Source organism: Nothoprocta perdicaria, unplaced genomic scaffold (genome assembly GCF_003342845.1).
Source record: "Nothoprocta perdicaria isolate Ctin4 unplaced genomic scaffold, notPer1 scaffold_1, whole genome shotgun sequence".
Classification (NCBI taxonomy): Eukaryota; Metazoa; Chordata; class Aves; order Tinamiformes; family Tinamidae; genus Nothoprocta; species Nothoprocta perdicaria.
The window spans coordinates 6186857-6196031 of NW_020454093.1; the positions used below are offsets into that span (position 1 = coordinate 6186857).

A 9175-nucleotide genomic window follows, 5' to 3' on the forward strand; every position below is an offset into this window, starting at 1 on the left:
TTTCTCTTTTTCTTTTTTTTTTTTTTTTTTTTTAAATTTTGGCGTTAAAATCCATCTCTGTCACGTCCTCCATATACCAACAAAATGATCTGTAGCTACATGTTGCACGCCCAGAAGTCATCGCAGAACCTCCTGTCTGGTGTGCCCAGTGTCCTGCACCAAACAGCTCGACCAGGAGCCCTGTGGAGCCGGCTGTATCCAGGCAGAGCCTTGAGGGAGCCACCAGAGCCTGAGGCTTGGCCAGTTCCGCTGTGCACACACATGGTGCTGCCAAAGGATGCCTCCCGCCTGGCCACCAGCACCTATGGTGCACCTATGCATAGAGGCACCTATGGTAACAGCTGAGCAACTGTGGACTAGGGAAGAACTGATACTTGAAACCTGAACACGGAAATTGTGGCTCTTCCTGGACACAGAAAGACCAAGTGCACAACTTCTTCAGTGACAGTTTTCTAGCCAAGAGGAAGCCAATGTGTGTTGGTCATCCTACTCGGGCAACATCTTCAGCAAGAGGCATCTGCAGACAAGCTTTTATTGAATTATTTACACCTAAACCTCAGGTACAAGATGAATTGACTTCAGATTTGTAAATAATCACAACCAAAATACCAGGCACATGCATCTTGCCTCTACACATGCAATTTGTACTTCTCACAGAGCTTGGACTGACAGCAGTCATTATCTCTAGACAAGTGAGGAACTTCCAAAATGAAAGAAGTAAAAAAGCTGCTAGATGCTGAGAAATGGTAACCACAGACACATATTAATAACATTTGGGGGTCAAAGAGGAATTGCCAAAGTGAGAGGCAATGCCCCCTGCCACTCTGCAGCTTCTGGCAGTGCCCGTAGCAGACAGTGCTTAGAAAGGGATGAATTCCCAGCTGCACAGTTTGCTCTGCTCCCTGCGCTCCCCTCCTGCTCCCCTGGCACACGCACAGCCCACTATGGCAGCAGCAGCTCTGTGAAGTCGACTCAGGTTCCTCAGTTTCACTGCTGGCACTAGGAAGCAGTCAAGCACCAGCATCAAACTCAGCTGCATCCTGTTAAACATCCAGTGTTTCCTGGGAAAGTCACAGAAGAAGACATATAAAACCAAGGGAGAGAGAGATAGGGCTGATTTGCAATAATTAAACATTATGTGCTCCACTCTGTTTCTGTGAAGCTGCTTCCTGTGTGCATCCATGGAATCAATTCCGCTGCAGGTCTGACAAGAAGCACAAACAGCACAATTGCAGGGATATCAGGCTATCAGCAAATACTCAGGCCCATTGACTTTGGCACAACACCCACGGATTCTGCTGAGCTCCCCAAACGGGTTTCACTGAGGCGCCGAGAGCACAGAGCGGAACAACGTTTCAGCACACCCGAACGGAGGGAGCCAAAAGGCCCCCTGAGCAGGGCGACAAGCAAAGCACAGGACATGCAGTGCAGGTGACTACAGTAAGATCACTACCGACCAAGAAGAAAAGGAAAAAATGCTAAAGTAACTGAAACAAGCCTTTTTTTTTTGCTAACCTCTGCTTTCTTATTGCCATTTGTCATCCTTTGACTGGAGAAGGCTGCTCGCGGTGCCCTGCGGGCGGGAGATCCCCAAGGAAGCGCCGGCCGTTCCCGGAGGAGTCGCGCGTGGTGCCGGCACCCACAGCGGCAGGGCCTGCAGGGAGGCTGCAGGTGCCGGCGCCGCGGGGCAGCGACACCCCCAGCCCACGAGGTCCCGCTGGCGGCGGCTGCTCCCGCGTCCCTGCGCTCCGGCCCGGCCCGCTCAGCAAACGCCGCTTCGGAAATGCTGGGGCGGGAGCTTCAGGCGTGCCACGTGCAGCTCGTGTTTTCAGTTGCACAAGGTTGTCATGCTTAAAACTTACTAAAAACCAACTGACATGGAGAGTGACAGAGAAAGCCTTTTTTTTCCCTCTCTGATTTTGCTTTTTGCAGAGTTTTGTGCCTCCAACTGCCTTAACAGGAGCAGCCGGAGGCAGGAAACTCTGACCTGTGTCATATAATTAGCAGCACCTACAGCCCTGAGGTTCACAGCAGAATAAGCATGGGCAGGAAAAAATACTGCATTCCTTGCACATGAAATGAGCAGCACAAAACCCTTGTGTGGAACTCGGAGGTGAATAATCTTTGAGACAACCCCCCCCACTTGCAGCTGTAGGGCTACGAGTGAGGATGAAACCATCCATTCCAGCAAGTTGTCTTGTTTGTCTTCCTGTCAGAAAGTCCTCCCCACTTTGGGGGATAATCAACAGACTATTCAGTTCTCAAGGGGAGTTTTATCTCGTCAATCTGTTTCTCCTGATATCCTTCACAATATTTAGTTTTTAGAGCTACATCTCTGTTTAATTTTGGCCACTGTAGTGATGGTTTTCACTCTCTGGAGCATCGCCCTCTGCGTTCGTGCTAACTCAACTTTTCTGACTGCTTGTGCAGAAGAAATGTTTTATATTCGCATTTCATCTAATTCCAGGTACTTCCATGCAATATTGCACAAGTGAGCTACAATCACTCACACAACTGAGACAACATTAGAGGAATACCTTGGGAATGCAGCCCTTCCATTTCTTGCCTTTAACAGGAGTCCTGAAAAGACCTAATGGATGATAGCAACGTTTTTGGCAGGTTTAGCTTTCCATCTGCCAATAAAAGATATGCTAAGACTGTTAAGTTACAAGTGAAGCCCATGTTATTTCTGGGATTCGATCCCACATGTCTCGTGGAAATCTTCCAAATCCTTGAACCGGGTGCAGAATAATGATATTAAGACACTCGCTTAGGCTCCTTGCTGATTTTTACCCCGAAGCTTTCCCATCAACCCTAGTGGGAGCGAGTCTCCTTCTTCCCTGGCATATCACAATAGACAATATCCTAATATATTGCTTCCCAGAGCTTTTCCCCACTGTATTGCAGTTTGCCTTTGCTGTAAAGGCGCTGCTGAGCCTGATTGCCTCCTGGGTTGGCTTCAGCTTGCTTGGAGACTATTCTCACGTGGCCCAGTTTAATTATTTTCTGATTCTCGTTTTATGTCTTTGAACCAGCAGCTTGGCTTATCTAATTTTGCTAGCTTTCCCACCTGAAAATCAGATAAAATAGCTCTAAGATTTTTGAAACTATATATGGAATTACACAATTATACAGTTTTGCAATTAAAGAAGCAGTCTTTCAATGAAGCAAATAAAAAGAAATCCTCCAACCAGTAACTGTTCTTTCTCATGTTCTATTTAATCTTGAAATGCATTTTTTTATATACATATAACATACAGATTTTGCAGCTTTCCTGATCTTTATAGTCATTTTTCCCATATCTCATCTGGTACAATATCATGTTACTTTGCTTACTAATTTGCCTTATGTAACTTTCCTGTTAAGTTGTTCTCTTCAATCTCCTTATATTTTCTTCTCCGTAGTCCTTCCTGAAGGACATCAGATTGTTAAATTTTAAGAAATGGAACATTAGGTGATAATATTGTCCAGCAGATAGCACTTGGCTGGGAGTCAAGCCCTCTACTCCCGATTCCAATACTGCTTTATAATTGCTAGGACCTTGTGCTTTTTATTTTCTTTTATCTTTGGGTTATAACATTTTAAGGGAAAATTATGCACATTATTGTATAAAGCAGCTCTGATCTTTGGCAAGCCTCGAAGAGCAACACTAATACAACTTACTCAAAATAATTAAAGGGAAAAGATTAAGACGTGCTCTAGCAGTTTGTGACTTGAGAGTAGGCTGATACAGGAAAGCATCACTGACCTTAAACTCTAGCAAAATAAGCAACTACACAATTTCACAATCCATTTCTAGGAATAAAAAAAGTTATATTTTTTCTTGTCCCCAATCTGACAAACACGGGTCCCTGTTTTAGAATGCAAGTTTTCATCAGTAGCACCTGGACATTTATCTATTCACCTTACCTTAACATACAGCTATGCAAAACACTCCCCCCCAAAGCTAATACCACCCACTCATCTCACCTGAATCCACATAAAATCCACATTGAAGTCTGCTTTAGAGACGTGGTCACGACATCCATTTTTCCCAGTGAAAATAGTCCCAGCCATAATGAAAACAACTATCAAATTACCAGAATGGAGCATAACATCTAAGCATGTCTGAACTGAACCTGAACTGAATCCAAAGGAGCATCCATCAAACAAAACAAATAAAAGTACTCTCAAATGGCACCTCACATAGGGCTACAAACAAAGCCGTAACTTGGGGTAGCAGCAGGTAGGAAAACAGAGGCAGCAGCAGGGAGCTGGGGGAACCTTCTGGAGGCACCATGAAAAATCACCTGTCTATGAAAATTACAGCAGAACAGCATGCGGCTGAATTTCAGCAAGATTTTTATGCAGATGGGGATTTACTTTTCCTGCACCTGCTGTCAGTAAGCATTAGACCATGAACATCAGCAAACATTGATTAAGCATATTGCCCAAATGAAACATTAGGCAAAGGAAGGAAGGGAGCACCTCAGAAACTCGAGATCATCCAAGACAAATGGCTCACCCCGCAGCAAACAGAGGTGGGACAGAACCATTGCTGCTTATGAGATAATGGATGTCAAACTCAATTTCGTTGAAGTTTTTGTAGATTTTTTCACAAAGTGGAAACCAACCTTTCCATTCACTTAGAGTCCAGTACCTCCAGCCCTGGCAAACTGTGGGCATCAGATTGACGGTCAGCTGTACCACAGGGTACTCCTTACACCACAGCCCTCCGGGGAAAGCATGCAACAACACACTTCACTGGTGTATTGTGACTGCAAGTGTGATGGGGAGGGACCAGCAGAAGGCTCTTTTGGCTCTGAAATCCACAGGGTGAACTGTGGCTTCTCCATTCATTTCAGGGTGTTCTCTGCTTGGACGTGCCTTGTGTCGGTGCGACTGTCACAGGGGCCCGACTGCTCCCACTGCTCTTGTCTCGTGTTTGAGCAAGAGCACCAGAATCTGCTCAGTAGTATTTACAACAGCGAGACAGAAAGGCATGGAAATCCCAAGCAGCCATATGGGCTTTTTTTTCCTGGTGGAATAGACTCATCCAGATACAGACCTCTAGTATTCACTGCCCATTCTGTCTCCAAGTCAGTGTTGTAAATGGTTTACAAGCAATTGCAAGATGTGTGAGTTGTTTTGGGAATGATTTAATCCATGTTCCAGCTGTTACATTCAATAGCATGAGGAACTATAGGTAAAGGTTACCCGTAACATATTGAAAGGCTTGTTTCTGAATCCAAATTCTTAATAACATATTGCAGAGGCTTATATTACACAGATACACTTAGTTACAAATAAGCTTCAATAAATAACAGAAATGTCAGCACATAAATAAAGTATGTGACATCTGGGGGCTAAGTGCTGAATGTCTCTGTGACTCCAGGGAAGCCTGTGGTTAGTGACGTTTACAGGGATCAGTCCTGCTCTGCTTCCCAAGGATGGATATTCTGACTGTTGGGAACAGGTGATGCCTGCACCACCCGTATGCCAGAGTCAGGCACACTGTTCCTGTACTGGAGCTCCTGGCACTGCGCTACCCTGCCAACCTTCCCCAACCTCTGTGAGGCTTCGCCAGCCTGCAGAGGTAACTAACATCCACTGCCACGTGTGCCTGCCTTACGAGTGGTCACCGGCTTCTCCTCGGGCTGAGCTTACTTCAGAAGTAATTCCAAAATTGTCTCCTACCATCTAAGCTCATCCCCAATGAAACAGCAATAATGCTGGAAAGAATTCTGTAAGCTCCTTAGAACAGAACCCTCCTAGCCCAGGTGTAAGCACTGCAGAATAGTGAACCTGAAAGAAGGTCAAATGGAAAGTCAGGGGAGGAAAACTGCAAATGCAGACAGTTCAAAATCAAATGGGAATAAAAAAAGAGGCTTGGGAATGGGAAAAAATGGGAAAAAAAGAGGGTTTTGACTTTCAAACCTTACTACGTACTGTTGTACTGCATAACTTGTAAATCACAACATCTACGATCCCCTGTAAAGCAGACTAATGTACTGTGGCTTTTTGTAAAGTGAAAGGTAGCCTCTAGCTGAGTATTTCAATTTGCAGTGTCTACACCAGGCCTTTCACATCACATACTGAACATGAAGCTCACATATCACCAAGGTTTCGGTTCTTTCTTCTCATATTCAGAAACATTTTATACATCAAAACACTTTGCTATGCAGCTTTGTTTGCAGAAAGCAAGAAGAGAAGTAATATTTAGCATAGTAATTATCCTTTTAGTCAGGCAATTTTTCTCTTGAAAATAGGATCTCCAGGATCTTCTGCACATCAGTTATTAGAGTGTGTCACAATAGAGCACCTGGCCTTACTTATTCAGGCTAAATTCCATTTGATGTAAGTTTCCTTTAGATGAAAGTTAATTTTGCACACTGATGCACCAAAATTGACTTTAATTCACCCAACTCATAACTGAGAATATATTTTGCTTTTTTTTTCTCAAACACAAAAGCTATATAAGCAGTGACTAGACACCATTAATGAGAACACAGTACATCTGTGTTCAAATGAGAGGCATTCTTGTCAGTGCTTTTAATAAGATTAGGTGGCCTAATGCTGAGTAACTTGACCATTAATTGTTTTAAAGATTTTCTTTTGCTTTTTTTTTCCTTTTCTTTTTTAGTTCTGCTTTTCTGTAAGCACGAAGTACTATGTGCCTATATACTTCCAAAACAAGGATAAAAGAAATATTGCAGTGCTAGTACTGAGGAGCAAGGGAATATTTTCCAGCCAATGGCAGCTCTTTAAAAAGTGTATTTTCAAGAAAAAGGGCTAGGGCATTTTTAAGAACTATTGATCTCCTCCTTAAATAGCCGGAGGGAGGTTTGGATGTACATATTACAGCACCAGCTATTCCGAGCGAAAAATATGACTACTCAGAAAGCAGTAGCAGCCCTTGGGGGGCAGCGCTAGCGTTGATGGTAGTTAGAAACTCATCAGGACCTGACACAGCCCCAGAGAGCTGATCAATTCTCATAGCAAGAGATTTGGTAAGTAAAGGCAAGACTAAGCGTACCAAGTGCTGCTGTGCATATTGCTTTAAGTGATAAACTTTGTGCAGGGGCGGGAATTGCCATGTTTTACAGAGCATTGAGGACATCCCTGGGGCTCATAGAGGAAGAGGAGGAAGAGAAGAGGCCCTTCTTGCACGTGGAGAAGGAGATGCTCAACAGGCTTTTAGAGCACGACTCTCTCGCATGCAGTCTTATATTTCATGCTTTTGCAATACAGTTTCACAGCCCCCTCGCTGTCCTGCTAAATGATCTATGACCCAGGAACGGGAGGAAAGCTGCCGGCCTTGACCAGCAGAAGAAAGAAACTGGGAGGTCTGTATGAAGTCCTGGCAACATCCAGGTTTTCTAGAATTGGGTGAATGTGATAGAAGAGAGAAAAACCTGGAAAAAGCACTTCTGAGATTAAATTCACCATTCGTATTGTAAATAGACATTCTCTAGCCCATGCACAAAAATCACCATTGAAAAAAAAACGGTTGAGGTCAATGAGCCTGGTCTGCCTTTGGTGTTTTCCCTGCATTTGATTTGTCACATTTTATTACTATAAAACATGAAAAACAGAAGTATTGACTGAAAAATGCATTGGAAATGGACACAAAAAAAGGCTTGAGGGAATAGAAGGAAGGGAAAGAGAAATCAAAGCTGCTTACAAACACTTGCACTTTTAAATCCAGCTAAGAAAAGGGGGGGAGGGAAAGGAGGTTTAGGCCTCAGAGATATAAATCCAAGTGAGAAAAGGAAGAAAGATGTAATGAGAGTGAGCAAGCAAATCTCAACAGCCCTAACGGGAGCTATTGTTAATGGGCAGAGGAGATGTGTGCACAGAAGCTGTTAAGAGAGGTCACCCATAACAACTGGGGACTAAGTTGCCAGTTTCCTAAGCCAAGTCACTGGTGTAGCTAGGAAGGATCCTGGTCATTAACCTGGTCATTAAATTTGACCTATACCTTTTTTTTCTCTCGTGTAACTGTGTTTGCAGAATCAGGTAACAGCAGTTGAGACCAAGTAATACAGATGCCAGTGTGTGGTAGATTATCAGTTATCTGGCACTGTGATCGGTTATGTCGTGTTGCCAATGTCACTCGGAGGAGCTACCCGTGACTGCGAGGGTGCTCCTGCAAATGACTTCAGAACAGGCCCTGTGTAGTTTGCAGGATGATCCCCAGAATTGGATGTAAAAGTCAGAAATGATGTCTGCATAACCAACCATGGCAAGGATAACATCTTGCTACTGTTAGATAAATTCCCCTGCTTCACCTCTCTGAGCTCCCTGGTTCCAGCTGTGGAAATGGGACATGGAAATGGAAAGTCCTCATGCCCAACATCTCCACTGACCTTGCAGAACAGCAAGCCTTACCTCTGCACAGCAGCCCATTGCTGGTAGCTCCACATGTCAAGGACAGTGTAGTTGCACCAGGATATGCTCTTCTTACTGGTCCTGCCCGTTCCTGAAGGACAGAAGGAAGAGGGCTGTGACCACAGTCAGAAGAAACCACCACAATATATGCAATACACTGTATGCTTGGAGTCCTACCTTTGGGCAGCAGTTCTGGTGTCAAACATGGGGCAGAACTGCCTGGCCTCTATCCCCTGGACTACCCAACCTGGTGCAGTTTGCACCGGTGACTCTAAACTCTGCTCTCCTGGGCTGGTTCAAACTCTGTGCGTGTCACTAGCAGCAGAAAAGGGGGGACACAGTTGTCCAACAGGTCCAATGTATTGCATGCCCTTTGCCTTCGGCCAGGTCGACCCTTAGTGTTGGCCTCTCCTGCAAAGCCCCACGCTGCGGCACGGGCAGGGGAGACGCGGCGAGCCCCGGGCGCGAGGGCAGCCGGCCCGCGCCGCGCACAGCCCGACGCGCCGCAAACACGGCACGGGCCAGCACGGCTCTGCCACCGCCGTGCTGCGGCCTGGCGGGGACAGGGAGGCGCCGGGACTGCATGTGGACATCCCAAATAGGCAAAGGTTATCACGAAAAACCTCACTCCCCTAAACACGGCCCTTCTTCCCTGCCTGTTGTGTCTCCCTGAGGTCCTGCCTGCCGCAGGCCTGGGGAACCCTGGAGTCCGGATAGACTAGAGGGACTCTGTGTCGGAGCAGCAGGACACAAGAGTGACTGGCCACAGCCCCTTCCAACCATGGCACCAAAAGCAGCGCATTCG

At 45.5% G+C, this 9175-nt stretch overlaps 1 long non-coding RNA gene across 1 annotated transcript; it reads right to left on the bottom strand.

Moving 5' to 3' along the window:
- Positions 1–958: 958 nt before the first annotated feature.
- LOC112945876 lies at positions 959–8600 on the bottom strand. Its single transcript, XR_003249092.1, has 3 exons — positions 8548–8600; positions 8371–8461; positions 959–1061 (listed from the first exon to the last, which is right to left on the bottom strand). It is a non-coding gene; the product is annotated as an uncharacterized LOC112945876 (long non-coding RNA).
- Positions 8601–9175: the final 575 nt, after the last annotated feature.